At 45.9% G+C, this 18,363-nt stretch overlaps 1 long non-coding RNA gene across 1 annotated transcript; it reads left to right on the top strand.

The window, feature by feature from the left end:
* Nucleotides 1-15,339: 15,339 nt before the first annotated feature.
* On the top strand, nucleotides 15,340-17,885 carry LOC147736400 (uncharacterized). Its single transcript, XR_015307616.1, has 2 exons — nucleotides 15,340-15,480; nucleotides 17,698-17,885. It is a non-coding gene; the product is annotated as an uncharacterized LOC147736400 (long non-coding RNA).
* The last annotated feature ends 478 nt before the right edge of the window (nucleotides 17,886-18,363 follow it).

The following is an 18,363-nucleotide window of genomic DNA, read 5'->3' as shown; positions in this document are numbered from 1 at the left end:
CCTTTGTTTCTCCCTCTCTTTCTCCTGACATAAAAAAATACTCCACAATTGAAAGAGAAGTTTTAGCTTGTGCATGGAAAATGGAGACATCTAGGCAATATGTGTGGGGTTCTGTATTTCTCGTTCGCTCCGATCATAAGCGTCTTAGTAAAATTCCCACAGAAACCAGAGGAGTTAATGCTTCTCCTCGTATTGCCACTATATATGTATGTATGTGTAAATTATGTAGGTATGTTTATTTCATGAGGTTGGGGATGGTGTTCAGGGCGTAACCAAGTGACTTGACCTTCGGTGAAAGCTGGAATTCAAAGCCATCAATGCTTATGTCATTGAGTCAAGTTTGTTCTGCATCTTGTCCAATATTCTTACTGAATGACAGGCATTCTGCATTGGGTGGGTCGAGCTTAAGGTAGATGCTGGAAATCCAGGGGCATACTTACTAGAAAATAACGAAGTATGGAGCTGCATTGAGCAGCATCATTAGGAAAGTGCAGGGATGGTTTGTATTTACAGCAATACAATGCATTCCTGTGCTTTCCTCTGTGCTGGCACACAATTGGCTGCACCAAAGACTTTGCTGATGATGGTATGTAAGTGATGGAACGGTACTTGTTTAGGTTATCGGGCTCTTGTGGAGGTTTCTTCAGGAGTGGGAGGATGTGTCATGTTTGATTTAATGGTTATATTTGTAGGAGAGTAGGGACTGCTTCCTATGGTTACCCCCACTTTTTGCTGTGTTTCACTGGTTTTTCGACTTTAGTCTGGCTGTGGCCCTGCTTATCAGGACGCAGCCTAGCTGTTCTCTCTCTAAATTGATATCTTGTACTTTAGGTACATAACAGATTGGTTACTGAGTTACCTTACAGATGGGCGCGGAGAAGGGGTCAAATAAACTAGAGAGAACTGATGTGGTTCTTCACTCAGACCAGGGCAAGGATCCTTTTATTGCTGTGCTGGTCACGCTAGGGTGGGGGACATTACAATGCAGACTAGGATGGGTTGAGACGACTAGTGCCCCAAATCACTGGAGTACCAGCCCTTCTCCCAACTCACCGGGCACAGCAAACCATTGTGCAAGACACAAATGTCTCCCTTCTCGGTGGCCACACCAGTGGGATGTGCTGCCAGGTGCACTTTTAATTGTGCCACACGTGATGCGCATGACAATCGTCACCAGGCCAGCCCCACCCTAAGGGTGAAGACCGGGCAGCCGCAGAAATGGTGGAGACATCTGCGCACCAATATGAAGAGGCCACGGTGAGGTGCTGTCAGCTGGTTCAACGAACGATGGCGATGCATGTAGGCTGTAGCCTTTTAATTATCAAATAAATACCAAAGAAATCTGTAGTGCCACTGTTTGCATGCTCCGCTGAGGGGGCCCCTGGAGCGCTGGGCCTGTGTTAAGCCCCTGCTTTCCATCCTCCCTTTCTTCCTCCATTCCGTCTAGCCCAGACCTAACTGCATCCTACCTTCCTGCCCAGGAACAGTCTTTATTTCTTCCTTCCTTCCTTCATCCTTCCTTACCATCTACTTTGCCTTCCTTCTCGCCTTCTTTCCTCCCTTCCTCTCTCCCTACCTCTCTGTCAGTGCTCCATCACTTTGTCAGTTCTCCTTTCCAGAAGTCAGTCCTCATTCCCAGAAGTCAGTCCTCCTCGCTTCTATCTTGCCTCCCTTCCTTTTTGTAGGCTGCCTTCTCATCAAGTCCTCCATTTGTAGCACTGTGTTCATTTGTTTGTTTGCTCCTTCCTTCCTTTCTTGGTTTCTTCCTTTATCGAGTCCTCATTCCTCCATTAGGCCAGTTCTTCCTCTGTCCTTTGCTAGCTCAGTCATGCTTCCTATAGTCCAGTCCTCCATTTCAACTTAATGCGTCTAAACATACCTCCCCCAATCCTTCTTTGCATTGCAGTGCTCAATGTCATTGCACCAGTCCCTGAAGCATTATGCTGCAAAAATAGTAAACTACAAACCATCACCGCTGCCATACTCTGGTGAATTCCAAAGAGAATGGTGTCCTAGGGTTGTGATGCAGCAAAATTAAGAAATGTATGGCTGCATGAAAACCTACAAAAATCAATTGCTACCTGAAGCTTAGGCTGTTAAAATTATGACACTATTCCGAAAAGTATAATATACCATTTTAAGACTACATAGAGACTAGGGACTATAAAAGCCCAGGTACACATTTGAAATTCTTTGCTTCTTTTGTTGTTGTGTGGCCACAGTACATGTATTTAGATTCAGTCCTATAATGCAGGAATGTGTGCTTATTCATATGATACACCACTATGCTCCATTTCAATGGGACACCAGGGGGCATATTATCAAGAACAGGAGATAAAATTATCGCCGCTTTATCGGCAGAAAACTGCAGATAAAGCGGCGATGATGGGCTTGATATATGCTCTATGGAATTCCAACCGAAGCCCATGTTAGATGTCTTCACATCTAACATGGGCTTCGATTGGAATTCCATAGAGCATATTATCAAGCCCATTATCGCCGCTTTATCTGCAGTTTTCTGAAGATAAAGCAGCGATAATTTTATCTTCTGTTCTTGATAATATGCCCCCAGGTTCCCAGTCCTACGTCATTATTCAAATAATTGGACTATTCTCGATTTGTAGTATATAGTCAATTCAAATGAACCTGGCCAACTCACTTGACAATAATGATCTGTAAATATTAGGCCAAGATGCAAACATGGGTCCGCTTGACATATTAGATGTGAAGAAAGTTTGTACAGGGGTGAAAGTATGCTTGGCATCAGAAAAAAATGGGTGCCCTTATGTTCCTCATACCATTTCATCACGTCCTTGTAGTATGAGCATCATAGCGATTTTGTGTTTATGCACATTTTATTTATTTATTTATTTATTTGACATCTGTATGGAGCAGCGAATCATCCCCAGGGGGATCTCTCGGCGCCTGGCAGAACAGAGAAAACAGGCCCCTCGGCCATCCTAGGCTCCTAAAACAGCCAGGTCTTTAGACTCTTTTTAAAGAGGCCCAAAGATGTGCAGCCGCGCATTGCTTCCATATGCTTTACATATAGTTATGTGTGACACCTTCTATAATTGTAGGTTTTTTACCAACAGGAAGATGCGTACTGAGATTTTTGAACCCATATATGCAGTGTTAAAAATTAAATTTGAAGTCTCAGAAGGAAACTGGTTTCTAGCTAAAACGCCAGGTATGGGCTGAATGTGTAACACACATAGATGTCGGGACTTGCCTGTGAGATAGCGGAGCGAGCAAATGGTCATTTCTGGCATCACGATTAATGTCATGAGTTTGAACTCAGCCACAGCCAACCCAGCATTGAGTTAAGTAAAAAGAAATAATTGCAAAAATGATTAGTTACAGTGCTTAGGAAAGGCAGAAGTGCGCTATTGAGCGCAATATAAAACACACTAGCATTATCAGTGAAAGCAATGGTTTATTTGTTGGTTCCTTCAGCCTAACTCCTTTCCTTTTCATACATCAAGTACCAGGATAAACCACACGGATTCCATTTCCTCCTCTTCCAAAAAGAGTCCTCGCCGAGCGCGCACCTCTAAGTCAGCGCTGCAGCGGAATCAGCTCAGCACAAAGTGGGCTTCGGGGGGAAGCCGACCGCAGGGCCCCCCCCCCCAAGGTTAGTTTGGAAGGGGCGGGGGAGCGGGTTTGCAGGCAGCGAGCGTGCATTTGGAATTTGGTCTTGGACCTGCGCCTGGAGCCTGTATACCTCACTAGACCTGCGCCTGGAGCCTGTATGCCTCACTGGACCTGCGTCTGAAGCCTGAATGCCTCGCTGAAACTCCAACTAGAGCCTAGATGCCTCACTGGACCGGTGCCTGGAGCCTGGATGCCTCACTGGACCTGCGCCTGCAGCCTGAATGCCTCGCTGAACCTGCAACTGGAACCTGGATGCCTCGCTGGACCTGCGCCTGGAGCCTGGATGCCTCGTTGGACCTGCGCCTGGAGCCTGGATGCCTTGCTGGACCTACGTCTGGAGCCTGGATACCTCACTGGATCTTCGTCTGGAGCCTGGATGCCTTGCTGGACCTATGTCTGGAGCCTGGATATTTCGCTGGTCCTGTGTCTGGAGCCTGGATGCGTCACTGGACCTGCGTCTGGAGCTGCATGCTTTGCTGGACATGCGGCTGGAGCCTGGATGCGTCGCTGGACCTTTGTCTGGAGCCTGAATTGGGATGCGGAGGAGCTGTGGAGTCGATGAGCCATGGCAGTAGACCATGATGTGCGGCGATCGCCCATACCTGGTGGTGAAGTATGGCTGGTCGCATGGAGTCACGTTGCTGACCTGTGTGAAAAGACCACCTTGCACCCCTTGGAGCTGCAAATGGTAGAGGAACTCCTGCACAACAACGTAGGATGGTCTGCATCGCATACTATGATCCACCACTACACCTGGGTGCACAGAGAGGATTACGAACAGTGGGCGGCACCTTTCTGCATCACAGGCCGGATGAGGTGGCGCTGGCCGGACGCTGTGGACGATGAGGCCCCTGATCTGCGCCAAACTTGTGTTGCGGGAGCGTTGCGAGTTCACGCCTAAGGGGGTCCTACTGCATCAACTGCACCAGGAGTTTCACCAGCGGACGCTCCAGTGACTGCTGTACCCACGCTTGTGAAATCCCACCTGGCTGTGGCCCTTGCTGGCTGAGTCACAGATTTAGAGAGAGTTTAGCGGATTGCACCATGGTGTCAATGTCCAGGTAAGAAAAGGTGAGCACATCGTGCAGGAAGCCCAGGGGTCGAGTCGCCCTGTCCTAGCACCTGTAGATGATGCACCCCCAGAGTCGGCTCATCCACTATGGTGGAAGAGCGTCGCCTCCAAGCAGTGCAAGAAGAGGAACAATCATCACATGGTGATAACTTCCTGATGTTATCGTGCCATGTTACCTTTGCGGGCGGGAGAGTGGGTAGGGCTGCTCCACTCATGGAGCAGGGCAGGAGCGGAGTGGCCTACCCACTCAAGTGGCAGTGAGCGGTTGGTTGGCCTGCTCAGGCCACAAAAGCAGTCATGCACAATGTCCTGTTTGCAATGCAGGCTGCAATACAGCCTGCATGGAGAACATGCCCACACCTCAAGCCCCTGGCTGAACGCCTCGGACCGGTGCCAATGACCAACTCCAACACCACATTGCAGCATTGTGATTGGCTTAGGGGAGTGAGCCTGGCTGCCTACTTCCTGTTCCTGTGTGCAGTCTCAGGAGAGCAGGAGCAAAGAAGACACAGGACCCGGCTCGAGGTAAGATTTCTCTCATCTAAATATTTACAACACTTGCTCACGCCCCCGTGTCCATGACCCATCCAGTGTTCTTTCCGTCATTCCCACCTCCCAGCTGTCAAGTCTCCTGCCAGCACTTCTCAATGGCGGCTGCTGTGTGGCCATGCGTAGCGGGCATAATACTGGTGTGCCAAAGGTATATATGGAGTTACAATGCATACCATTATATTGCATTCCATTACAATGCATACTAATACTAGGCATATTGCAACAGTAGGGAAGGTGTTGGATTGCGCAGATGTAAACATTACTATTCCCACTTCAGTGAGTGCAACCCTAAGACTACCCCTTGCATCCCATAACAATCCCTGAACCCTAAAATTCATCTTTGGGCCCCCAAAACACACCCTTAAAATCATATTTGACCAAAATGCACACCCCAATTTTCATGATTGACCACAAAACACACCCCAAATTCCAAATTTTAACTCATAATACGCCCCGCATTTCATCTCCAACACCCGAAACCCATACCGACCCTAAAAATTAAAAATAGACCATTACTGACCTCACAATGCGTTGTAATCTTATGGAATGTAATGTAAAGGTACCTGTGTTATTGGATTTGCTTTCTAGAGGCATTACAGTGTAATACCTGCACTGTAATGGATGTCTCCTGTGCCAAAGGCAAGCCATGAGCAAGCCCGTCTGCGTCCATCTGCCCCTGGACCGCGCTCACCAAGGACCCTTCCTCTCTGACACTTCACCCCTACGGTGCGAGCACCCTCCTCGCTATTAACCCTGGATGCCACATCGCCTGGCAGGACCAATAACTGCTCCAGACCGGACATCGCCATCACTGACGGCTACTAAATCACCTGCAAGGACCACCCCATCCGTCCAGGAGGAGGCATTGCCATCAGAAGCACACTCCGACTGACCATGCACTCTAATGACCCAATGGTGACCTGGAACACCTCAACTTCCAGATCTGGCCCAACTCCAACCCCATCCTCTGCGGCACCCTCATCTGCAGGCCCCCCGGGCCAGGGACACGCATTCTCCAATACCATTTTAGACCTCATTGCACACAAGGCTCACCCATCCACCGAGGACATCCTACTTGGTGAACTCAAGTTCCACCTGGACAACCTCAGTGACCAGAATACTACCCCCTCCTGGGGTAGCTCCCCAACATCAGACTCAAGCAGCAATTCTCTGCAGCAAGCCACACAGCAGGACACACGGTTTAGCACGTCTCCTCCACCATTGGGACCTTCAACTACAGCCACACCAACGGACTTTCCTGGATCGACCATCATTGTATACATCACGTCTTCGCCATGCCCACCATACACCACTGCCATCATCGCACCCCTCGCAGCTCGATCAAGGACACCGAAGTACGTCTCGTCAATTACGTCCGCCAATGCTTACAGACGATGACACTGCAGCGCGAAACCGTCACTGATGGATCTCCAACTGCGCTGACACCCAGACACTCCTCAAGAACGGCACTGCGTCAGTACTTTACGTCTGCATGACGGCAGGCGTAAGGGTGACGCAGTGCCACAGGTATAGGCTGGCCCCATTCATTGCTGGAGTTGTGTCATGGTTGTGACACGACTGCAGCAATGAGATACTTTTGAGCAGTCAGATACGTCAGGATTCAAGATGTGTCGGTCAATACTTGCGTCATGGAGCGCTGTCCAGTAAATACAGCATATCCGTGGTGTCGCAAGAAGGGGGTAGTGAAAACTGTTGCAACGCTGTCTTGTCGCAGCGCTGCAACGCTTTTCATGAGTGAGGCCCAGGAATGCGCACTATCTTATTGATGGTGCGCAGTCCTGCCCTGTAGTTTTGTCGCAGGGAGCGCTGCAACATTGCTTGCAGCCTGGCCCAGCAACAAAACCAGTTGAAATGTGGCCCCAAGGGTTATCTCCATTTTTAAGACTAGCTATTTTCTGGTCTCAAAAAGCTGCCTCTTGCTGCAGTTAGAGGCAGTTGTTTTTGTCCTCCAAACTTGAGGAATCCCCTTGTAAATATTGCTAAGTGGGGTTAGCGGCCCTTTTTGCACGGGAACGCCTCCCTTGCATGTCATTATCGCTAACAGAAGTGGTGATCTTTATTCTGGACGTTTTAATAGGAAATCTGCAGGTAACAGTGGTTAGCACCAGCTTGTACATAAAAATCTCACTGCAAAACCGTTTGAAAAGTGCCGCTAATGCGGCATTAACTTCTTGTACATATGCCCCAGGATGTTCCCAGGGAGCAGACAACCGAGAGTGGAGGGGCTCCGTGCACTCCTACCTCCCCCCGTTAAAGACCTATTTGGAAGAGGTTCCGCTGCAGGCATGGTAGGTGCTTATTTTTCTGTGTTTTTGCGCTTTGGGAAGGCCCTTGGTAAGGGGTACATTTTAGTTGCACTCTAATTACAGGAGGTGGTCATGGTGATTATTTATTTTTATTTATTTGTTAAGCTTGTAGAGCGCGACAGCTTCCCACAAGGGTTTCCCGGCGCTAAAAATACTGTAAGTCAGAAAGGCAAAGGGATAATGACAGCTGAGGAATTATTGGTTGAAGAGCCAGGTCTTAATAGCTCTACGGAAACTGACTTAGCTGGTCTCTGAGCGGATGTTAAGGGGAAGGGAATTCCAAAGTCTAGGCCCCAAAAAGGAAAAGGACCTGCCACCCCTTCTTGCAAGTCTGTATTTTGGCACACAAAAGAAGCCTTGTGATGAAGAATGGAGACATCGTGCAGGTATGTTGGTTTTAACAAGAAATTGCAAATAGCTAGGTGCAATGCCTGTTTTTATTTTATACATGTAACTCAAGGCTTTAAATTTGACTTGATTTTCCACTCTAAGCCAGTGAAGATCACAAAGGCTCCCCGTGATGTGATCAGTTCTATGACTGCTGCATAGCAAGCGTGCAGCAGCGTTTTGAACTAGTTGGAGACGTCCTGTAACTGCCTTGGTTGCCCCTAAGTAAAGTACATTTCCATAATCCAACCGAGAAGTTATCAAGGCATTAATTACGGATTTCTGGGTGTCAGGTGGCAGCATCCAGAACATTTTCTTCAACCAACGCAGAATGGTGAAACAGATAGCTGCCACTTTGTTTACTTGGCATTGCATTGTTAGGCCGTTATCCACGGTCACTCCGAGATTGCGCACATGTTTAGATGGTGAAAAAAGGCGCCCAACTCTGATGGCCAATGTTTAGGGCTCCAGAGGTCTTGTTTTTGACCAAGGACCAGGACTTCAGTCTTCCCTCCATTCAGTTTAAGTAGGTTAAGGTTCATTCAATTGGAAACTTCCCTAAGACCTGACTGGAGAGGGGAGGTAGAGGCTTGGTCAGAATGTGATAGAGAGAAAACAATCTGGGAGTCATCGGCGTAAGAGAACAGGGTGAGTCCTGCCTTTTCTGCAATAAGGGCCAGAGGTATAACATATATATTGAAAAGAAGCGGGCTGAGGATCGAGCCCTGGGGAACTCCGTAAGGGGAAGAATGGATTTTAGAGGTAGCCATATTGGAAGAAATTTGAAATTTCCGATCAGTCAGAAAGGATGTCAGCCAATCTAGGGCCTGACCACCTATGCCCATAGAAGCGAGGGATCTGAGGAGTATGTTGTGGGAAATGGTGTCAAAAGCTGCGCTGAGGTCGAGTAGAATCAGAACAGCTGTGTCTCTGCAATCTAAAAGATGTCGGAGATTTTCTGTGACACCAAGGAGAGTGGTTTCGGTAGAAAACCCTAGAGAGAAATGAAGTATATCATTGGTGGCAATAAAGTGTGCTAGATGGGAATAAATATGTCTTTCCAAAATTTTGGAGAAGGCCGGCAACAAAGAAATCGGACAAAAATTTGAATGAACTTTAGGGTCCGCAGTGGGCTTTTTTAACAGGGGAGTCACCATGGCCTGTTTCCAACAGGTCGGGACTATGGCATTTTTTAATGAAAGATTAAGCGTTTTGCATAATGTGGAGAGCTGTGGGTGTCCAATAATCTAAGTATGAAGATGGGAAGAGGGTCGGTAGGTGAGCCAGATTTTACTTTACTCAAAATCTCAAGGAGTGTTTCTGGATTGAGGTCAGGCCATGAAAGTAAAGGATCATAAGCGGGAATTGAAAGATGATTAATATTACTCAGGCCAGTGACTGAATGTGGAGGAGAGCTATTACAGCTCTGATCCGATATATCTAAATAGATATTTTCAATTTTCTTCCTGAAAAACGGAGCAATTTCTTCACATTGATCATTGTTCAAGGGAGGGGGTTTGGCTGAGGTCTGAGAGCCCGCAAGATCTTTCACTAGACCGAAGAGTACTTTGGATTTGTTGGAGGCTTCTGCAATGGTCCTGGCGACTTAGTTGGTCCTAGTCTGGGCACAAGCCTTATGATAGAACTTCAGTTCTTTTTTATAGGCAGCACCGGCTGTAGGGGAATAATCCTTTCTCCAAATACGTTCAAATTTTTTACATCTGGACTTATTATTTAAAGATTCATTGAACCAAAGTGCAGGTGGTTTATGGGATTTCAGTTTTTTATGAGATAGTGGAAGGCAGGTGTTTAAACCTCAGTGAGCCAGGTATTTGTTTTAGTAGATGCAACTTCCACATCATTTAACACATTCAGATCAGTAGGAAAATGTGTATCTAGGGCATTCTTAAGTGAGGCAATATCTAACTTTTTCCAGTCTCTTTTGCTGGTAGTTAAAGGCATGCTGGGATGGGATGAGGCAACAGTAACAGTGAGATTAAATTTGATTAAAAAATGGTCAGACCAATGAAGGGGAAGTGCAGGGGAACAGTGTAAGTGAGGGAAATTAAAAAATATAGGGTCAAGAATGTGACCTCTCTTATGTGTGGGGCCATCATTATGTAAAGTAATGTTCATGGACGCAAAATCGGCAATGAGATTTTTTCCTGCTGTGTTTTTAGAGTCCTCCAAATGTATATTAAGATCTCCCACAATCAAAAAATTGCTGGAGATCATAAATGTGGAGGCCATGTAGTCTGATAGTTAAGTCGTCCAAATATTAGCAGGACCGGGAGGGCGGTAGATCAATAAACCTTTGAGGGTGAACTTCGGGTGAATGGGTCCCAGGGGGACTTGGCACGAGCCGGTGTCCCACTGGGAGAATTCACGCGGTGGAATAATCCACCTAGCGCGATTGGTTACGGGGAGGAAAGGGGGGGGTTTAGGGAGGTGACGTGGGGAGAGGGGCGGGAATGACATCATAGCCAGAGGCGGTTATTGTCTTTTTACTTTATTTTCTTTTATTCAAAGAATTAAAAAAAAAAATTCTGTCACGTTAAGACAGTTGTTACAGTTATCCGTTCTTGGTTTTTAAGATCTTTAGGCGTTCTTTTGGGGGGGTCAGGAGAGTCTAAAGCGGGCTTATCCTTTCCCTGTGGGGGTGGGGGGAGGTTAGGGGGAAATGGATAAGGAAAAAAGATTGAGGAGAAAAACAGTGGTTTGGAATTGTGCAGTATTGGGGATTAACAATTGATACATTTTTGGGAAAGGTTTTGGTTTTCAAGTCATTAGGGGGAAATGTTTGGGGAAATGTAACACTTTTTTTTCTTTCTGTAGCAATAAATGCAAATAATTGGATATTCTGTTTTTGACTGTCTTAAATAAAAGTGACCTTTTTTGCTAGTAAAGAGTTAAGTGTGGATTTTTCTTATTGTGCGAGGGGGAATTTGAAGAGCGCTGCCGCCCAGTTGCTCAATGTGATGGGTTCAAGTATACATTGAAAGTTTTTCTTGTCATGGAATCATGGAGTCATGGAATAATGCCTCTATAACCCTAATTCTGAAACCTGGTAAACCCGCCTCTGATTGTGGCTCATACAGGCCCATTTCTATACTAAATGCCGATTATAAAATTTTTACATCTATTTTAGCTAATCGGCTAGGTCGGGTTGTTTCGGATATTATAGCTCCGAACCAAAAGGGTTTTATAAAAGGGAGACAGCTCTGTGAGCTTACATATGAATTGATTGGTTCAATGGACATTGCTATAAAGGAAGAAATTCCACTGGTTGTTCTCACTCTGGACGCCACCAAGGCCTTCGATAGGGTGAATTGGCTGTACCTATCGGAGGCCTTGAAGAGGTTTGGCATTGGGGAGAGATTTCGGAGGACGATAGAGCTTTTATATCATAATCCTTCTGCTTCACTGCTAATTAATGGAGGTTTGACAGAACCTTTTAAGGTCATGAGAGGAACCAGACAGGGTTGCCCCCTGTCCCCCCTTCTTTTTGACATATATATAGAGCCATTCGCTCAGACTCTTAGGGACAACACACTCATTAAACCTTTTGTTTATGGTGGCTGGGATAAGAAGGTGGCACTTAATGCAGACGATATTATGATTTTTTCCACAGATTATGAAGAGGCATACCCAGAAATAATTGAACAGGCCCATACATTTGGGAAAGTCTCTGGGTATGAAATCAATGCTCTCAAGACAGAGTCAATGTCCTGGAATTGTAACAGAACTAACAATAATGGGACATTTAAAAGTCAAATCCGTTATCTGGGGGTGAACATAGTTGAGGATATCAATGCAATTGCTTCTCTTAACTTTAATAAAGTAGCTGCAGAGTGTAGGAAACTCATGAGAGATTGGTCTCATCTCCCGCTTTCTGTTCTGGGTAAGCTTAATTTGGTGAAGATGAGCATTTTACCGAAAGTTTCTTTCTTATTTAATTCAATTCCACTTTATTTTGATCCAAAATTAATTTCTAAACTACAGAGTGCTATTACCAGCTTTATTTGGAATAATAAAAGTGCCAGAATCTCGTGGAAAAAAATTAGACGACGGAGGGAGAAGGGAGGGCTGGCTGGACCAGACCTTCAAATATACGCATGGGCGTTCCAGCTATCGCACATGCATATGTTGCTTAAAACTCCGATATCTACTGGGATGGGCCCTCTTTTTTCTACTTTATTGGAATGCGAGGGAGTTAATCATGCCGGTTTCTTGTTTAAGTTTAGCGACCCCAAATTTTTTAAAAAGATCAAACTGAAAGTTCTAAAAGGTTGTGTATCTACAAAGTTAGACAAGCGATAAAGATTGGCTACTATTCAGCAAGGGCTCCGATATGGAACTTACCCGCCCCTCCCTTATGGACAATAGACGCCCTTAATAACCCCTTAATAGAAGCTGGTATTTATTGTTGGGACGACTTGTTTATGGACGGGGCTTTACTCCCATGGGATTATCTTATTAACAAAGTCGGCCCTGAGTTGTCAAGATTTAAATATATTCAGATTTCCAGCTGGGCTCAGTCATATAACGGTCAGCCAATGCGACGCAACAAGCAGCCTATAGGCGGCCTTAGTGACTTGGTAACCTCTTTATTAGACAGCCCAGTGGCAAAAAAAGAAATCTTGCGATGGTATAACAAAATATTAGATGAAATAGATGTTAGTTTTCAATTACCAACAAATTTGTGGGCAGAACTAATGCGAGGTCTTGATGTGGAAGAGCTCTGGATTGCGTCCTGTTCATTGCTTTGGGATTTAGTTAAACCATCGTGGCTCCGTCGGAACCACCTCTTTACTTTGCATAGGGCATACTATTCTCCCCACAGGTTAACAAAATTCTCATTAACAGGTCCAGTTTCATGTCCTAGATGCGGGTTAACTGCAGCCACGGATACACATATGTTTTTAGATTGTCCAAGTTTATCAGAATATTGGGAAGCTATTAAAAATAAGCTGTCGCATTCTGTGGGTGAACGCATTACTATAAACCTCGCTCTTGTTATCTTTGGTCTGAGAAATAAAACCCACAACGCAGCAACAAGATTGATATTCTATTCCATCCTTGCGGCACGTAGGGAGATATGTAGACATTGGATGGATGCTCAACCACCTACAGTGCATGAATGGCGAACATCACTCCTCCAAATTTCCAAACTTGACCTTGCCAGGGTAGGAAATCCGAATACTAGAGCATTCTGGGCAATGCTTGGTTAGTCGCGATCTCACCTGGGTTTTTTTTTTCTTTTTTTCCCCAGGTCCTATGATTAATGTGAGCATTGCCTATCCTGGCTATCAAGACTAATAGTCTAGATTCCAATGGGGTCTCGATGATTCGGGCACTATCAACTGAGGTACCATCCTAAGCGAGTTTAAGATTGGTCACTGTATTTAGTGCTGAAGGGAACTGGCCTCGCCTCTCGTTAGATAAATTCCACTACCAGCTATAAACTGAGGTGGCATAGTACATGACCAGTTGGCTCTTTGCTCTGTGGTGGTTTTCTTCTCGGTTTTGATAGATTGGAGCTATACACACAAATGAGGATAAAAAAAAAAAAAATGAAAGTTTTTCTTGAAAATTATAACAATGCCCCCCCGTTTTCTTAGGTCTATCAAGCCTAACGTTTGCGTAATTGGAGGGCAGAGCTTCAGCGACATCAGGGCCAGAGCTGTCGTAAAGCCATGTCTCTGTAATGATAAGAGCTTCAGGTAGTTCATTATCAAGAAGATCAAAGATCTCTCTTTTATGTTTTGGTAATGAACGGCAGTTGAGGCTGAGAAATGTAAAGATGGAATAAGGGGAAGATATAGTGTGAGGTGCAAGGAGTTGACACAATTGGGGGGCATCCAGGGAAAAAGTACAGTAGGTGCAAGATCTTGGATCTTGTGCACTCATATCGAGAATGCTACAGTCCTGCTTCACCCTAGGTCTAAGAGCATAAAGTTGTGAAGTGGAGTAAGTGTGACACCTCCTGGATATAGAACCAGGGGGTATGACCCCTGGGCCCGGTCGGGCCCGGACGGGCGCGGACGGGCACAGACGGGCTTGCCTTTGGCGCGCCTTTGGTGCGCCCGCTACGCGCGGCCGATGCGCGGCCGGGTAATGATGGTCATTTATATTAATGTTACTATCATTAAGGGTAGGAGGGACCAAGCGACTGTACCGCAACCCGGACACTACCCCCAAGATGACGGCTTACCCCCCAAGTATCCCGCGTCAGCGCCAAATCGGTTGCGAGAGATCAAAGGTGGTGATGCAGTAAGTAAGTGCAAGGAATAGTGCAAGTTTCAATAATTTTAAAAACAGAGATAAAATTAGTGCCTAGCTTTCCCGGCTTCCGCCTCAGGAAAGTGCTCACGATCTAATCTGCGCGCGAGGATCTGGCGCGACTTAAATGCAAATGAGGGCGGGAGGGACCAAGGGACTGTACCCGCTACCCGAACACTACCCCCAAGATGGTGGCTTGCCCCCGAAGTATCCCGCGTCAGCGCCAAATTGGCTGCGAGGGATCAAAGGTGGTGATGCAGTAAGTAGGTGCAAGGAATAGTGCAAGTTTCATTAATTTTAAAAACAGTGATTGTTGTATTGTTGCTAGCAGTGCCCTCCTACCAGGAAATGCAAGGGTTGCCAGCGATGGCCTGGGTAAGGGTTATACATGACAGGCAGGGCACTGCTGTCAGCGGTGGCCAGGGTAAGGGTCGTACATCACAGACAGGGCCCTGCTGCCAGCGGTGTCCTGGGTAAGGCTTGTGCATCACTGAAGCTTTCTTCCTGACATTTTCCTTCAAACTCCCAAACCGTGTCCCTCTGGAAGTTCTTTACTTCAGTGCCTCTTCTGCTGGGTTCTGTGATGTATAGGCAACATGGTTGTGCCAGTGTACTACTACATAGTCGTGCAAATATCTCCACAACTACTTTCTTACCACTGCATTCATAAGGCCTTTATTTCTGAAACGTTAAGCGGCGGGAGAGAATGGGGCAACCAGTGCCAAGCTGGGGTGGACAAAGGAGCACCGGACACAGCAGACAGTTGTTAGTCCGCGGGAATGCGGAGGAATCCTTCTCTTCACCCCTATCTGTAATACCGAGGACATAAACGCCATTGTGTCCCTGTGCTCTCTGTTCATCTTCTTCATTGCAACAATGCCAGCAGGCCAGACGCGGAAAGGGCTTGTGGGGTACTAACAGAGTGCTGGGACCAGGCCCAACAGACACCAGAACCCTCTTCGGCACCTTTTTATTGCATGGCTCTTCCACTTTGGCATTTGCCTGACCCTTCCAGGGCCAGGCACTGTCAGCTTCCGGGTTCCTTATCCAATGTCTTGGTGTCAGCATGCAGCCAGTCCGAAGCTCGCGAACGGAGGTGCATGAAGGAGAGAGGGAAGGCCAGCACCCTCGGACACTGCTCCATCAGGCTCCTCCAGAAAGCCAAGCGGTGGTTTGATGGATCGTCATTACGTTTTCTTAAAACTGGTAGGCAGATATTTTGTTACTGGGAACCTCAGACTACCACAGCAGTAGGCAAGTACTATGCTGCAAACAAACAAAAAAATATATATATGCTTTACAATGGCAACAGCTCTAACTGTCACAAATGCGACACATGTTCCGTTGCAAGTGCTTGTTTCCCGTACGCGATGCTGTTAGGATGCACTTCCGTTCAATGTGACAAAGCTCTGAAGAACATCCGGTTTGACCATAATGCATTGCAAAGATGACAAATCTTTCGCATCTAACAAGAAAAATTACATTTGTCATGAATCAAACTTTAACGTCATCATTCTTTTTACCATACACGCGAAACATACATTCACATTCTTTCGCACGAACTTCGTAGACTTAGTTGCCCGAACATTCACAAGAGTCAAATTGCAAAATACAGTGGATACGCATTGCCTTTAGTTATCAACTGCATGAACTAAATTGTTCGTATCTTGGATTCAGTTGCACTTTGTGTGGCAGCTGAAGAAAAGAATAAACAATTTTTGGGACATCTCGTCAGTACGGGGATCTTATAAATAACTGTCAGAAGTAAGAGAGTATATGTGCAGGGGCTGGACAATGGGGATCAATGCTGCTTAGAATGTACGTTGAAACGTGTTTTCGCGGATGCTAAATTTCTATAAGAAATAATGTCAAAGTATAGAACTTGCCTCTCCATAATACGGCCACAGAACCAACGACTTTGCCACTGTCTGCCGAGCTATGTTAAAAGACGAAAATACACTTTGGAGGAAAACCAAGCACATTCAAAACCTCGGTAATCGCTCTATAAATAAAGATCATGATATCTTAAAATTGTGTCTTCAAATGAAGAACCTTTACACAACCTTTACACATAGGGGTAGATTTTCAAACATTCAGCACTGGGTTACGTCACAAAAGTGACGCTACCCAGCACAATTTTTTTTTTTTAATTTTGGGGGGATATTTATAGTAAAATGTTGGAGCGCTGTGTTATTCCAAAATTTGTAACGCTGAGCTCAACATTTTTTAAAAGCAGGAATGCGCTGTATTTACAAAAATACATTGCACCCCTGCGTTTCTTCTTGTGCTGGTGCTAAAAAAGCAGCCTAGCACAGGCGCGAGACACCCTTGTGCCATGTTGCAACGGTGTTGGCGCGCTTGTTTAAGAGCAGGAAGGGACTCCTTCCTGCACATAATAAATCTTTAAAGGTGATTTGCTGTTTCTATGTGTGCTGCAGAAGACTTGGAGCAAAATATGAAAATAAATTAAATTAATAATTTCTCCTCGTATAGCCATTCTAAGACCAGGTTTTACCCTGTCTTAGTTTTTGGCGCTGCCCCATCCTTGTAAATATGGGGCATCGTCAAAAAGCAATGGGTGTTACGGTAGAATGTCCACTGCAACACCCACTGCCCGCCCCGTTTGCCGTCAGCGGACAGCTTTGATATGGGGCATATTTACAAGATGGCGTTAAGGCTTGTTAAGGGGGTTAACGCCACCTTGCAAATATGGGGCAGAAAGCAACGCTACCGGAGCTTCAGATATGGTGGCATTAGAGGCTTGCAAATATCTCCCTTCCTTTCCAGCGCAGAACTTGTTTTGCCCTGGATAGTACCCTAAAAGTAGCACAAAGAAACACGAAGCACTGTTTTACTTTACTTAGCTGCAATAGAGCCTTGCATGGGTGGTAGATGGGCGTTCCCATGCAACCACCCTTGCCTTTTGATGCAAAACTCTATCGACAAAGAATTGTAGACAGGGTTTAGCGCCACATTGTTAATGCCACTTCAATAGAAGAAATGTTTTTATTTCTCCTTTTTTTCAGGCTTTGCATTCGTGTTGCACTTTACATCATACACACTAAGTGGGAAAAGTGTTTAAACTTGTGTAGGCAGAGCATTTTGTACAGGAAGGATAACCTTCCTGTACAAAACCCATGCTAAACTCAGGCACTCACCCAAGCAATATGGCGCTATGGTGTGTGCCTGGTTCACAGCAGCTGAAATAAGTGCTGTCGCTAGGGAGAGCGGAAGAGAGAGCCATATTTCTGTAGCTATGACGCTCTCCTGCCCCCTCCCTGTCACCCAATGCAGCGCAACCTCTTTGGGTGTTGAGCTACTTTGCGTGTCTTTTTTGAAAATCTGACTCTTTGTTTGAAAAGAATAAGGAAGTGGCTGAATGTAAAGGGAAACAGTAACCTACATCATCTTTACTTTTCACAGGCTTCAGCCAGTTGCTCCTCTGAAGATTTTTGGCTCTCCAGAAGAAGTGCCATGCTAAGTACACCTTCTGCCCCAGACATCAGCTGAGTGAGTGAAGCTGATATCCCTTCCAGCAGTGTCATGAAACCCTTTGTGTGTGATTTCTTGCAGTTAGTGAAATGCGGAGATTAAACAACGACCTATACAAATTTCACCTTTTCTGCCTGGTTATGTTCAATTTTTTGCCTTTTTGTTGAACCCTATTTTTGCGGATGGTAGGACTCTGCACCTTACCCCTGCTAACCAGTGTAAAGTGCGGTGGTCCCCCTTAAAATAGGGTTGAATAGGTAAACTCATAATTGGCATATTTCACTTACTTATAAAAAGAATCTTACGTGGGTAGAATCCGAAGGACATGGCGTACCCATACTTTTTGAATTTGACAAAAACAAGTCTCCGATTTTTCCGTAAAAGACAATCGTCCTTGGATGGTTCATTTCTAAAGCTGAGGTGCTTCAGCTGAAGTGGAAGGGAGGGAGTCTCCAGTGCGGTGAAGACGAAGGAGGGACAATTGGCGAAACAAAGTACAAGCCTTCTTGCCCAGCCAGGGTATCTGCTGCCTGAAAGAAATGTAAATGTGAGCAATTGGTTAATCAGCTCATGTAAAGGCTGCTTGGAAGTCAGTAG

Source organism: Lissotriton vulgaris, chromosome 1_2 (genome assembly GCF_964263255.1).
Source record: "Lissotriton vulgaris chromosome 1_2, aLisVul1.2, whole genome shotgun sequence".
NCBI lineage: Eukaryota > Metazoa > Chordata > Amphibia > Caudata > Salamandridae > Lissotriton > Lissotriton vulgaris.
This window is presented reverse-complemented; position numbering and strand designations above follow the sequence as displayed.